At 41.3% G+C, this 14652-nt stretch overlaps 1 long non-coding RNA gene and 1 pseudogene across 3 annotated transcripts in view; both read left to right on the plus strand.

The window, feature by feature from the left end:
- The window catches only part of LOC135364103 (uncharacterized), a 169762-nt gene extending 155474 nt beyond the window's left edge, over positions 1–14288 (plus strand). For all 3 annotated transcript variants that reach the window (XR_010410673.1, XR_010410674.1, XR_010410672.1), the window contains 2 exons: positions 9656–9738; positions 11740–14288. This is a non-coding gene — a long non-coding RNA (uncharacterized LOC135364103). The remainder of the gene's footprint in view (positions 1–9655; positions 9739–11739) is intronic.
- Positions 6418–9453, plus strand: LOC123859020 (RWD domain-containing protein 1-like; annotated as a pseudogene).
- Positions 14289–14652: the final 364 nt, after the last annotated feature.

Here is a 14652-nt window from a genome sequence, read left to right on the forward strand (position 1 = left end):
GTTCTGTCACCCTCCCTAGAAAGCTAGGTGAACAGAGGCCTCATCGCTGTGATTCCATGATGTCTGAAAGCTGTGCCATCCAACACAGTAATCATTGGCCATATCTGCCTCCTGAGTCCTTGAACTGTATCTAGTCCAAATTGGGATTCAGCGTAAAATACATACCCAATTCAAAGGCTTAATATAAAAAAAGGAATGCAAAACATTTCAAGAGTGATTTTTAATATTGATTACCTGTAGAAATGATAGTTTTGATATATTGAGTTAAACAACATTACCACTAAAATTAATTTTTCCTTTTTCTTTTTACTTTTTTAATGTGACTACTAAAAAATTTAAATGTTCATAGATGGTTGGTATCGTATTTCTATCAGATGGTGCTGGCCTTGTCAGAAAAAAGGAAACATGCCAAAGTGCACACTGGTTCTTAAAGTTTCTACCTAGGAGTACCACATATAACTTCTGCTCGTGTTTCTTTGTCCAAAACAAGTCACATGGTCATACCTGACTTTTTTAGGAAAGAGGAAGTATAACTGAACCATATGCACTCAGGAGACCCAGAATGCTTTAGTCTACAGCGCTACTGACACACACGACTTCTTTCCTTAAACGATTTCACTAATGCTATCTATGTGGCAGACTTAATATTAAATGTCAGTGAAGGCTGGAAACTCATCAGTTTATCATTCCCAGCCCTTGCCTTCCTCTTTACACCCCCTGGCTGAATGCAGGTTTCCCAAGAAACTCTGACTGATGAGCTAATGTGAAGTAGATGTTCCTACGACAGGAAGGAGAAACACTTTTAAGAATCAACTTGCAGGGTACCTGGGTGGCTCAGTCGGTTAAGTGTCTGCCTTCGGCTCAGGTCATGATCCCAGGGTCCTGGGATCGAGCCCCGCATCGGGCTCCCTGCTCCGCGGGAAGCCTGCTTCTCCCTCTCCCACTCCCCCTGCTTGTGTTCCCTCTCTCGCTGTCTCTCTCTCTCTCTGTCAAATAAATAAGTAAAATCTTTAAAAAAAAAAAAAAAAAAGAATCAACTTGCAACCCCACTTAGGAGCAGTGACATACATTACTGCTGACCACCAGGGAAAAGATGCAGGAGGGGGATTCTTTTGGTGGGGAGCAGTCAGAGATGGAGTAGTTACCGGCGAGCCAAATGTCATGAAGTGTATAAGTAAGGATGTACCACCACAGCAGCCAGGTATTTAAAGCAATGAAACAAAAAGCAGTGTGCGTGTGTGCATTATATGTCAGCAGAGGAACTGTGGGGGTGGTGACTGCGCATAAAGACAGGCAGGAAGCTGGGCTGGGAGAGCAAAGAACATGCAGAAGTTGTGGATCTGGGTTGCACAGCAGGCCTGTGACCTAACAGGGAGCCAGGGGCCCCGAGGCATGTACAAATCAAACATCAGAGCAACGTTGTGAATCAGACCACCAGTCTGAGCTGCACAGCTGTGATCAGTCAGGCAGAATAGTGGGGTAAGGGGGAAGAACCAGTTGGGAAGGTAAGAAACAAGTGGTCCTTAAGCACTACAGAGAAAGGCCAGGAAAGTGACCTGAACACTGCACCGGAAGGAAAAGGGCAGGGCAAAATGAACAAAAGGAGGGGTGCAAAACTCTAAAAGGAAACCTCAATGTTGCGAGTAATCTACAGCCACAACGAGGACACTTCCTGTTTGCTTTTTTTCTGGTACAGGAATTAGTTCCTGGCTTAGTGTGGAAGCTATTGGTGAGAGAAGGTGAGAGGATGAATCTGCCAGAAGTAGGGAGTATTCACAGAGAGATCAGAGAATATCTTGACCATTTCACATTAAAAAAACACGTAATTACACAATGAGGTCTTTGAAGCTCACACACCACCCAGAAAGATATGTGATGTCTTACAGGTGCATGTTGGCTTCATGACCCATTTTTAATGGGGCACATGCTCATCCAGAAATGGTTGTGGTTGGCCCAGAGCCAAATTATCTTGTTCCAGCCTTCCATGTGATCTGTGCTACACACAGATAAACTGACTACCAAGGCAAAGCAGAGCAGTCTGGAAGCATGATTCACCCCAAGGCTAACAGCAGTAGAGCAAATTATCCCCCAAGACTTGGCTAGCAGGGTAATCTCCTTCCTGAGAGCTCACACTATAGTTTTGTTTGTTGGTTAAGTTGCTTGGCTGGGTGGTGATGATAATGTTCTTTGGGGTTTTGTCTTTCCTTCCTTTTCTCTTAGCATGAAGATCATTTATTTACCTAAGTAGTGGGGGTAGGAAACTCATCTGAAAGTGAAAGATAGAGGTGTGGGGACGGGCTGAAGGACTGGGCTTTCTGAGAGGACAACCAGAGTTGGCTCACTTTGTACAGAGGCCATTGGGCTTCTTAGTGAGAAGAAGGGTACTACATCTTGCTTATGAAGCCTGAAGAGGGAAGGACCAGGACTTCTGGAGAACACTTGAGCGGAGGGCCCTCTGCCCTCCTATTTCCCTACCACGCACTCCCCTGGGGACCTCATTCATTCCCATGACTTTACATGCCCTCTGTATGTTGACAACCTCCAAGTCCCTGCCTCCAGATCAGACCTGCTGCTTCCTCAGTTCTCATCCTGTACCATTCTCCCTCTTGCTCATTACCCATCAACTGCTCTGATTTTCTTTCCTTTTCTTTAACAAACTGACCTCCAGGGAATTTGCATATGCTGTTTTTTTCTGGCTGTAACACTCTCCCTTCAACTGCTTGCATGATCACTGCTCTCTCTCGCTCACTCTCTCTCTGTCGTACTTCATGCCACCTCCTCAGAAAGGCCTTTCCTGAATGGTCACCCTCCCCTATTATTCTGTCTTGGCCTCTTGCTCATTTCATTCAAAGTACTTTTCACAGTTTGTAATGTCTTAATTCAATGATTTTGTTTGTTTGAACCACTACCACCTAGTCTGTGCCTTACATATAGAAGGTACTCAATATATTTTACTGTTATTGTTTGTTCCATCTGTCTTACACCTGAATTCCACCGGCATAGTTACCTGAGAGTCACCTGGTTGTCAGAGTGTGTCTGTCCAGGAGACTGGGGGGTATGGCTGCTGTAAGGGTCACCAAGAAAATATCCAGAAATTGTGCTGGACTGAAGGGGTTAACATGTCTGACAAAACTGCCCCATTACATAAGTGGGAATATTTTCCAGTCTGTGGTTTAAGACCTCACCCATCAGCAATTCACTCATCATGTGTAAGCAGGAGAAATCCCCTGCATGTGCTTTAGATCTTGCTCAATGCACATCCAATCACTGCATGAGGACTCTCCTCTGAGAACACAGCAGGCTATACCTAAATTCTAGAGGTCTACAGGAAGCTTGGTAAGGTAGGCAAAGAGTTCCCAGGGTGTCCTTTGTTGCTGGTTGGGGACACACTGGTACAGCCTGAGTCAGAGTAAATAGCTCTCCTTCACTGTAAGTAGACTTCATGAATGTCTAGGTCCCATGCATCAGGTTGGAAAGAATTGATAAGACCCACCTTCTTAGAGGGGCAACTTGAAGGAAGAAGATCCAAAGCATCAAGGGGAGCTGAAGAAACATGGCCTAGGGCAGGTGAGAGTGTGTGCAAAGTGAAGTAAAACCGTATTAGGAAGAGAGGCCCACTCAACAAAGAGTTAGGAGAGACCAGAATATGAGTCAAGTAGAAATGATAAACGAGAACCAACTTTGGAAGGCACAGGTGGTCAGGCTGGGAAGTTCCTCCTAGAGCTGCCCCCACATCCCAGGGCAGTAGACCTGCTTTTGTACCTCCAGCCTGGTAGGGTGCCAGAAATTCCACCTGCTCTGCTCTACTTAAGAACTGTGTGCCTGAATGGCCATAAAATTCCCCTGCAGTTTTAAGAATTTAAGAAGTTGCATCAGATGCTGGCAAGGCACTCAGACAGAAACATAGGTCAGGAGGGAAAGGGGGGAGGCAAGATGTGACAAGACAGGGTGCACTGTGGAATGGCTACTTGAGTACCAGGTGTGGAGTGTCTGCCCCCAGGGCCAGTAACTTAATCCTTGTCTTTACCAAATGACTCATTTAAGTTCATCCCACAGCACTGTAGTGGAAAGGTATGGAGATCACAAGTTTCTAGGGAGCTCTACTTTTATCTCATGTTGGGTACCCCAGGTGTTTATATTAATGCCCAGGAGCTTAGGCATTTATAAAGAAAAAAACTATATTTATCTGTACACCTCAGTTACAGGGACCAAAAGGCAAAAATGCAATTTATTCCCTCAAAAAACTTTAAGGTTTAAGGGTAGAAAACTTCAGGCATGAATGAATTCAGCAGCTTGAACCTCCTCATCAAAAGCCAGCCTCCCTTTCCCTTTCCCTTGGATCTGGCTTCATTCTCAGACTGACTCCATGTCCAAGCTTACTTCATTTCTCTTCTTAAGAGAAAAAAAAAGAGCTTTTATTCCTCAGTAATTCCAACAAAGTTCTCAAGACCAGCTCTGTTTGGACTAACTTAGTCATACGGCTATCTCCAAACTAATCATTATGACTAAGAATATGGAATACACTGGTTGGCCAAGACCTGGACAGTATAGGAAGGAAGTTTAGTTTTATGTGAATCACATGAGGGTAGGAGACGAGTAATTCCCCCCCCCAAAATTAAAATATTATTAACTATAGTAGAAGGACGAACAAAGGCTGGAAAAAGAAATACAAGGTAACAGGGACTGGGATAAAAAAGGATGGGAGTACATGGAGCCAAAATAGAGACATAAGCAGGAGAGTCATGACATTGAGCTGAGTGAAATTGGAATGTAAATTGAATGCAAGGGGCAAGGAGAGGACCCGAAGTACAATATGCAGAAGGGTTGGTAACTGGGATTATTAAGGCATGGATCTATGAGTAAGGCTTCGCTGGAATTCACCAGAAAACAGAGCCTAAGGCAACACTTAATTGCTACTGCTTCATTGGGCGATGCAATCCCCAGGCAGCAAAAGTGAGGGAGAAAGGAAGTGACGCTAGGAGTAAACACAAGAGGTGTCACTCCTTTGAAAAGAGGCACAGAGAGCCTCTTCTATAAAGGGAATATCTCCTGCTACTGTACTAGAACACCATACCTCAAAACAGTCCATTGTAGGGAGAGAGACAGAGAAGTTTATCTGCATTGAAGTCTGCCCCACCGAGTGAACTCCCCCAAACTTCTGTGACGTTGCCTGGCCCACTCAGTCTGTGAAGCCAGATTTTTCTAAGCTGTGGCATGGTGTTTCGTCCATGTGCATGTGAGGAGGTCGTGGGAGGCAGCACAGATTCTGGACATTGGCCTCAGGCTGTAGGACAGTATAGACTGAGTAGAACTCAGGCGAGGAGCTGACAGCTGCAGAAACAGCTGAAGAAAAGCAAGTGGCAGAGGGCCCAGGAGCTGTGTGAGGCCAAGAGAGTGTGAGGGAGCACATAAAATGGTTCATATTTTCAATTAGGAATTTTTTTTTAACAGCTACTAGCTCTGTGCTTGGCACATTGTAGGTCCTCAATAAATGTAGATAAATGAGGAACTGAATGAGTGCAAGACATTATGTTCGGTGCTTGGGATATAATAGCAAGGAAAGCATAGATTTCAGGCAGATAAATTCATTTAAAAAGGTCAGGGATCAATTTGTTCATTTTGGAGGGAGCTCAGCTGGGCTGAGGACAGGCTAGAGTTTTTAAAGATGTAGTCTTGGGTTCCAAGCTGTAATCACTGAAACATTTCCACATAATAGAATTTGGGGAATTGCCTGAAGGTCTCCGTATTATATATTTATATATATATATATATATATTTTTTTTTTTCTATTACTATCTTTTGACATCTTAAAAAACCTTTCTAGCGTTGGTTGGGGTGGGGAGAGATTGCTCTTCCCTGACCTAGACAATTCTTAGAGAGGGCCCGGAGTATGTCCTTCATATGCAAACTAACCAATCTAGAGTCAGACCTCATCTATTTAGCCTGGCCCCTCAGGAGACAATATTCCTTTGTCTTGCTCATCCCAGGGCCAGATATCATGATGGCAACTAAGGGCCATCCTTGTAGCCCAAAGCCCATGAAAAATATTCAAACTAGCCAATCCTAAACTGTTTACTCTGTTCTGCCTTACCTTTCTTGGGGAAACCCCAACAAAGATTCTGGCCTAAACCTCTTTGCTCCTATCTTCTGCCTTCTCACCACCCTGGTACCCTTGTGGCCCTGCGTGGCATGCTGTGCCTCCTGTCTCTGGGATCTTTGAATATAATAAACTGTTTTTTCCTGAGGGTTTCCCATGTCTCCTCTTGTGGCTGTACCTGACGGACCATCTTAGAAAAGAATATAAAACAAACACCAACTTATGTGCAAGACATTATATAATAAATACATATGTTGTATCTATACATGTAACATATATATCCATATGGATATATACATACAAAGTATATATTGATCTGATATTGCAGATGGCATATCACTCATAATTTTTTGAGATGTAATTATTAAAATGTTTAACAACAACCACTCCTGTAATAAATTATGACTAACAATCATGTAACATTTACATGGCCCAAATCTTGTCCTGAGAGCTTTGCCAATGTTACCTCACTTAATTTTCACAACTGTTTTATGAGCTAGTTAGTGCATAGCCCACCAGGAGATCTTCTTAGGCTCAATCAAATGCTCAGACCAAGTGACCATGAGCCACCAGCCTATTCAGAAGGATATAGGAGATGAACCAAAGCTTGCCAGCCACTTCAGACATTTCTTTCTTCAGTGGCAATTCTTGAAGAAGACCAATAGCTCTGGGGCAGGAAAAAGACCCACATGGGGAGAGTGCAGGATCCATCTGGCTCAGAAGCTTCATTCTTCACAATTTTCAGAAAATCGAACGGAAAGTACAGAGAGTTCCCATATACCCCCTCATCCCTCTATCCACACACAGTCTCCCTTATTATTAAAAACTTATATTAGTGTGGTACAGTTGTACTTGATGAACCACGCTCGATACCTTATTATTGACTTAAGTCCATAACTTATACTAGGGTTTACTCTTGGTTTTGTACATTCTGTGGATTTTGACAGAGACATAATGTCACATATCCACCTTCACAGTGTCATACAGAATAGTTTTGCTGTCTTAAAAACTCTGTGTACTCCACCTATTCATTCTCCCTCCCTCCTCCAGACCCCTAACAACCACTAATCTTTTTACTCTCTCCAAAGATTTGCCTTTTCTAGAATGTCATATAGTTGACATTCAGTATGTAGCCTTTCAGTCTGGCTTCCTTCACTTAGCAATATGCCTTTAACATCCCTCCATGTCCTTTCCCAGTTTGTTAGCTCATTCCTTTTTATTTCTGAATAATACTCCAGAGTATGGATGTGCCACAGTTTGTTTATCCATTCACCTATTGAAGGACATCTTGGTTGCTTCCAAGTTTCAGCAATTTTGAATAAAGCTGCTGTAAGCACTCATGCATAGATTTTCATATGGACATAAGTTTTCAATTCATCGGGGTAAATACCAAACAGCACAATTGCTGGGTCATATATTAATATCTCCTGTAGGATGTTGATGTTATAGCTACAAGGATCCTGCCAGGTACAAGCCTAGTTTTAAGGGTCACCATACTCATGGAAGCCCAAAGCCTAATATTCCCATTGGTATTTATCGTTCTTTTCTAATTCCTCCCAGTCCAGATGCAATGTACCACTCAGGGCTCATTTTTACCATAAACAACAATGTCTAGTAACATAGTTGGCATTTCTACTTTTTCCAGGTCACTAGGAGAACAGAGCTGGATAGTCAACTAATGGCTAAGTCTCACAGAGGAATAATAGGCTTGTTAGACCCTTGGTTCTCAGAGAGCTACTTTCATTTCCTCCATTTTTCAAATGAAGAAACTGAGGCACAAAGGGTCAAATAACTTACTTAGTATCACAGAGCTAGTAAAAGGTTGAGTTAAGGATCAGACCCAGGCATGTGGCTCCAGAATCTTTCCTCATAAATGCTACATTAGGAACTAGAGAGAAGGCGTAGGCCCATATGGGGCTGTTGTTCAGCAGGCCCAGCCTGGCTTTGGGCCCCGAGCCTCCCAGCCGGGGACTCTACACCTGCACCCGTCCGGCTGCTGCCAGCTCTCCCAGCTCGGCCGCAGTCCCAGCTGCAACACGCCGCCTGGGTGGCTGGGCGATCCATGGGCAGCAGCGAGGGCCACGATGACAGATTACGGCGAGGAGCTGTGCAACGAGCTGGAGGCTCTGGAGTCCATCTACCCCAACTCCTTCACAGTATTATCAGAAAAATCCACCCAGTTTCACCATTACTGTGACATCTGAAGCTGGAGAAAATGATGAAACTGTCCAGACTACCCTCAAGTTTACATACAGTGAAAAACACCCAGATGAAGCTCCTCTTTATGAAATATTCTCTCAGGAAAATCTAGAAGATAATGATGTCTCCGACATTTTTAAAACTATTAGCATTACAGGCAGAAGAAAACCTTGGTATGGTGATGATCTTTACTTTAGTGACAGCTGTGCAAGAAAAACTAAACGAAATAGTGGATCAAATAAAAACTAGAAGAGAAGAAGAAAAGAAACAAAAAGAAAAAGAGGCAGAGGAAGCTGAAAAGCATTCATGGCACTCCTGTTACAATTGAGAATTTCTTAAGTTGGAAGGCCAAGTTTGATGCAGAACTCTTGGAAATTAAAAAGAAACGAATGAAAGAAGAAGAACAAGCAGGAAAAAATAAATTAAGTGGGAAACAGCTCTTTGAAACAGATCATAAGTCTTGACACATCTGATATCCAGTTTTTGGAAGATGCTGGAAACAATGTGGAGGTAGATGAATCTCTGTTCCAAGAAATGGATGACTTGGATGAGGAGGAGGATCCAGACAATAATCCTGCTGACCCAGAGAGTGATCTGACCGATGAATGGACTATCCGCATCTGCAGAGAGGTGTGACTGCCACAGCATGTGTGGCTGTGCTGACGTGTTGATTTTTCTTTCTTTTTTTCTAAGAAAAAATAATTTCCAGGAGAATATTCTTCTGATGGCTTTCATCATTGAACTTAATAAACTAACCTTAAAGTTTCAAATATACAAAATAAATAAAGAAATAAATGCTACATTATACCGCCTCAAGCATTATTTGCTTTTTTTATTTAATAAACAGAGGTAATGTTTATGTAAATAAGTCATGAGTTATTATTTCTGGAGTATTAGATTATAAGCCTGTGACCACCCAACTTCTGTAATGCTGATTTTATCTAAGGGCCTGTCTATTTCTGGACTCTGGGGGAAATTTTTTCAAAGCCTCTAATTTCCAAGGGGTGGGGAAGTCCCCAGGATTTCTGGGGACTCTCATCAACTTAAGGCCTCCAGCTCTTCTCTGGCTCAGGCCCCTGCACCAGAGCTTACCGTCTCAAATTTATTTACCACAAAAACCATGATGCAGAACTTGGCCATTTTGTTGGTTTTCAGAAGAAATCCAATCACCTCAAGCTTTTTGTGATTTTGTAAAATTTCCTGAGTGTGCATGAGATCACTGAGAAGAGTCACCTTGCTTAGTTCATGGTATTCCACCCAACATGGCATCTATTGTCCTCGTTTTCCTGTCTCTCCTTTCTCCCTCTGCCCCACCCCAAATGCAAATAAATTTCTCTTTTTGTCTCTCTTCCTCCTCAGAAGACTTCAAACCATCGGAACCTATACCCTACAGGGAAGTAGTCACTCTTCACAGGTTTCTCAAGGCTGTGTCCGTAAGAAAGGTGAGTCTCTCCCAAGGGAAACCTGTGTCATTTGTTATATGATATTTTTTCCATCCCATTATGTTGTGATAGAATTACCTGACCAGCAGCCTGTTCTAATAGGCCTTCAGTGACTATATTTGATAACAGTAATAGAATGACTAAAACATCCCCAGAAATGTGTCACTAAAGATCTTTTAGCCTATTACATCCTTTTTTTTTTTTTTCTACTTTTAACTTTCCATTCAGTATAGCCAACCAAATAGGAGAGACAGCAGTAGCAATTTCTTATTTCTCATGTAGCTGGGATTGTACTTTTCTCATAAACTTCAAGCTCTACAACCCAGGAACCATTATATCCAGTTGCTCTACTCTGTGTCATCAAACGTCAGTAAGTTTTAACTTAAAAGGGGCTCTATTTATAATGCCTGTCTTTGCTAATGATTAGCCAAAGCTGTGGTTGGCAAATTAACAACAAATTGAAACATTTCATCTCTCACTCTTGAACTAGTATCTTCAGATTTGCCATGTGATGTAATTTAGGTCAGAGCTATCAACTGAGATATTGTATTCACTAGGTTTTAGTTCACTTCAACTCTGCAAATCTTTTGGGAATGCCTGCTATTTGCAAGGCACCATGCCAGATGATGGGAGAGATATGAAGAGGAGTATAGCACTGGAAGGAAGCCTAGTAGGACAGATAAGACATGAACCTAGTAAATGCAACATAAGGTAGAACATAACTGCCAAAAGAAAAAGTTGCAAATATCGTGCTATGAGATTTAAGAGGAAAGATCTATCACATCCAGTTGGAAAGACTGGGAGATGCCATTAGAGTTGGTCTCTGACAGCTAAGTATAAGTTTGAGAGTTCAGGATGATGGGGAGAGTATTCAAGATGAGAGGCCCACAGAAGCAAGAGTGGGGAAGTGAGAAAGTAAGGGGTAGAATCAGAGATTAGCAAAGTGCTCTTGTTTGGCAGGAGCACGAGACATTGAGAGAGAGGGACGCCTGGGTGGCTCAGTCGCTTGAGCATCTGCCTTCAGATCAGGTCATGATCCCAAGGTCCTGGGGTGGAGTCCTGCACTGGGTTCCTTGCTCAGCGGGGAGTCTGCTTCCCCCTGCTTGTGCTCTCGCTCTCTCTGACAAATAAATAAATAAAATCTTTAAAAAAAAAAAAAAAGGATTCTGTCACTTAAAAAAAAAGACATTGAGAGAGGACTCTGGGTGAAAAAGCTGGAAAGGTATGACATTTAAAAATGCTGAAAGTCTGCCTTAAAATAGTAAAAATAATTGAGGGTGGAAAGCCTTCCAGTCTTGAAGTTATAAGCAATTTCACCTCTGGGATAGACACTGGAATTTACCTTTGGGGCCGAACTGCTAAATCAGGTTTTGTAAACATCACTTCAATGGGCCTTTTAATTGTGTAGGTATAAGGGCAAGTAAGTACTCACTGTTTTTCTAAAAGAAGGCCAAAACGCGATGAAGTAACCCAAATGCAAATGATCTGAACAGTCTATTTAGTAATGTAAATTGGGTGTATCTTAAGCTCAATTATGCTCCTGCAGAGTTATAATTTTTTCCTCAATCTAGATTTAGAATTTCTTATGTCTGAAAATTGCTGGTTGGTCTTGGGAGATGTGATGATTGATTCTTGCCCAAGCATTTGTTTACAGATCAGGAATGAAAACCTGGCTGTAGTAGGGGTGTGAAGAACCATTCTTCTCTTCACTGCATGCTGGAGGAAAGGCTATAAAGGAATTGTATTTGGCTTGTGGTAATTCTTCCACGCTGCATTCTTGGTGGCCCACATGTGGTGTAATATAAAACTAGACAGTCTAACTTTAGTAAATGTGGTCTGGGAGGACTGGACCTGCTGCACCATGGAGCCTGATTAATACTCAGAAGTAAGGTTCCCAGGTAAGGGAATGGATGTCCTTAGTACCTCTCATCCTGGGAAGTAAATCCTCCTATCCTAAATCAGGAAATGAGGACACTGAGGATAATGGTTTACTCTCTCCAGGCCTTGGTACCCTGCTGGTTCCGAACTCCCTACCATGGACAGCATGGGAGCATTTGTGATCGAGTGAACTGACCCTTCCATACGGAGGTGGGAACCACTTTATTTAAAGACTCTGAGGTCATGTGTTAGCCTGTGGGCTCTAAGAGTAACAACTTTTAGTAGCAGTTTGACATCGTTCTCTGTGTTATGTTTGTGTTACCCTTAAACACTGAATGAAGTTCTGTTGAAAAGCTACAGCCCGGCCTCGGGTGTGCTGTGAGGAATTAAGGAGCAACCATTCAGAGTTTGGAGTGAGAGGCCATGGGGCTGCAGTGCACTTTCTCAGAGGCCTGAGTGGATCTGGGTGGTGGCTGTCAACAGAGAGAGAGCTGGGCCTTCTCTTGAAGTGTGTAGGAACAGAAGCGGCAGCCATGTGGAGGGCAGTTAAATCAGCCAGACAGAACTGGAAGGACCGGCTCCAGATCACACATGAGGCAGTGCCCTGGGGAACTCTGAAAAATAACCTGGGGAAATAATGAAAGAAACCCAACTGAAGGACCTTCCGCAAACAACTAGCCTATACTCAAGAGTGTGAATTTCATAAAGGGCACAGAGAAGCTGAGAGACCATTCTAGAGAAAAGGAGACAAGAAACATGACAACCAAAGAAATGTGTAATCCTGATTGACTCCTGGATCAAAGAAATAAATACCATAGAAGATATTTAATTATTGGGAAAATTGGTGAAATTTGAAATGGGATGTATGTTGGATAATAATAATATATCACGGTTAGATTTCCTGAATTTGATTAGTGAATTGTGCTTATGTAAGAGAATGTTCTTGTCCTTAGGAGGTATTTAGGGATTTAGGAGATATGATCGGGTACTTAGATCGGGTACCTGCAACTTATTCTCAAGTGAATGAACCAAAAAATTTAATAGTAGTAATGTGTGTGTGTGTGTGTGTGCACATCTGTATATGTGTATGGATATAGGAAGGGAGAGAGAGAAAAAGCCAATATGGCACTGAAGAGCAATAATTTCATGAGTGAGGACTCAATGCAAAATAATTTATTATCAAAAGTGTGACTTTATTTAGATGTATCAAATAGTAATTCTTAGTAAAGCCTGGACATACAGGTGACTTCATTTGGTAATCATATCTTGGTAAGGCTTGAGATATATCATCATATGTTTATAACACTTGGTGCTACATTCATAGGAACTTTAATAAACATGCATACCACATAATAATGTATCCCTTTTCCTTTTGGTGATTTAGAGATAGAGCTTTCTAATTGCTTCATTTTATGTTATGATGCAGAACAGGTATGCTGATTGGCATGCCTGGTTTATTTGGTACCCTGAAAACATACCAACTTAATTCATTTTTGCATCTTTAGCATCTAATAATGTCCTAATAATGGTGCTTAATGAATGAATTAACTAAATGAATTGAAAAGCTGTATAAATAGCACTTAAAGGAGGCAATGAACTTTATGAGATACATAGCATGGACAAAAAGGACAAACCTTCCTGATGAGGTCACCACCACACTTAGTTACTAACTAGTCAGATAAAAAGAAGTAAACAAACACAGTGTTAGTAGCTTTTCACAAGGCACCCAGCAAAGTCTCCCATACCACTCCATGAGGTGTTTGGGAAAACTAGGCTAGGCCAGGTGATGGCACAGCTAGGTGGATTTGCATGTGGTTGATGGCTCTTACCAAAGAGTGATATAAACCTGAAGAGAAGCATATAGGGCCATATAGGGTTCAAAATTTTATGAACAAATTTAAAAAGACCTTTGATGCTAGTCTGACAAAATATGACTTCTCATTAGAAGAGATAACTAATATGTTTCATGATGGATTCAGGACCCAAAAGGAGCTTCCTCCACAGACAAGAAAAACAGGTCTAGGATCCTTAAATTTTTTGCTTATGTGTAATCTTCAAAATAGTCATGACTGTTGTAGACTACATGGTCTGATTCATAGAAAAAACAATAAAGCTTAAGTATTCTAGTACAGACTAAAAGCAAGGAAAATGTTAAGCTACCCATCTAACAGTATATTATATATGTTTTCCTTCTACAGAGAGATTGTGCTGTAAATCGTACAGTATGTCCCTATGTTATACTAAATATGCATGTGATATAGTAAGAATTTACCTCAATTTCTGGATGTCCCAGTTTTATTTTTATCATTTTGGTAAATAGCTGAAACTACCTTTTGGTGACAAAATATAAGCTTTATCTCTGAATTTTTTGATAAGCTTTTAAATTATACATAGATTTTTGCATTCAAAATTAAAAGTATTTCCCCTGAAACAGTTGATTACTCAAACTTTCCCTTTAGTGTTTAATTAAAATTGACATATCTCTGAATTTTTTGATAAGCTTTTAAATTATACATAGATTTTTGCATTCAAAATTAAAAGTATTTCCCCTGAAACAGTTGATTACTCAAACTTTCCCTTTAGTGTTTAATTAAAATTGACATGGATGTTTGAATAGCATTGTGCCTTAAAAATTTATTTGGCTTCTGTTCTCATGGAGACTTATAAGTTATGTTGAGTTGAAAATATATGTTGTCTCAGGTGTTATGCGCAACTGATGAGTTGTTGACCACTACATCTGAAACTAATGATGTACTGTGTGTTGGCTAATTGAATTTAAATTAAAAAAAAAAAGAAAACATGTTGTCTCAATGAAGAATATAGCATTTACTTCAGTGGAGCAGATACCTCTAGAATCTTTCTACTCTTAGAATCTCAATAACAACCTTTATAGATATGAAAAAGCCAAGTGAATCTATACAATAATCTGTGCATAAACAATCTAAGGAAACATACTTTTGGAATACAGTAGTCCATCCTTACATTGGGTTTAACCTTGCAAAGGGAAAGTAACTGCTGAGGCAACATCCCAGGGCC

Source organism: Mirounga angustirostris, unplaced genomic scaffold, assembly GCF_029215605.1.
Source record: "Mirounga angustirostris isolate CCGP_5_RB_7025 unplaced genomic scaffold, mMirAng1.0.hap1 SCAF_4, whole genome shotgun sequence".
NCBI classification, from domain to species: domain Eukaryota; kingdom Metazoa; phylum Chordata; class Mammalia; order Carnivora; family Phocidae; genus Mirounga; species Mirounga angustirostris.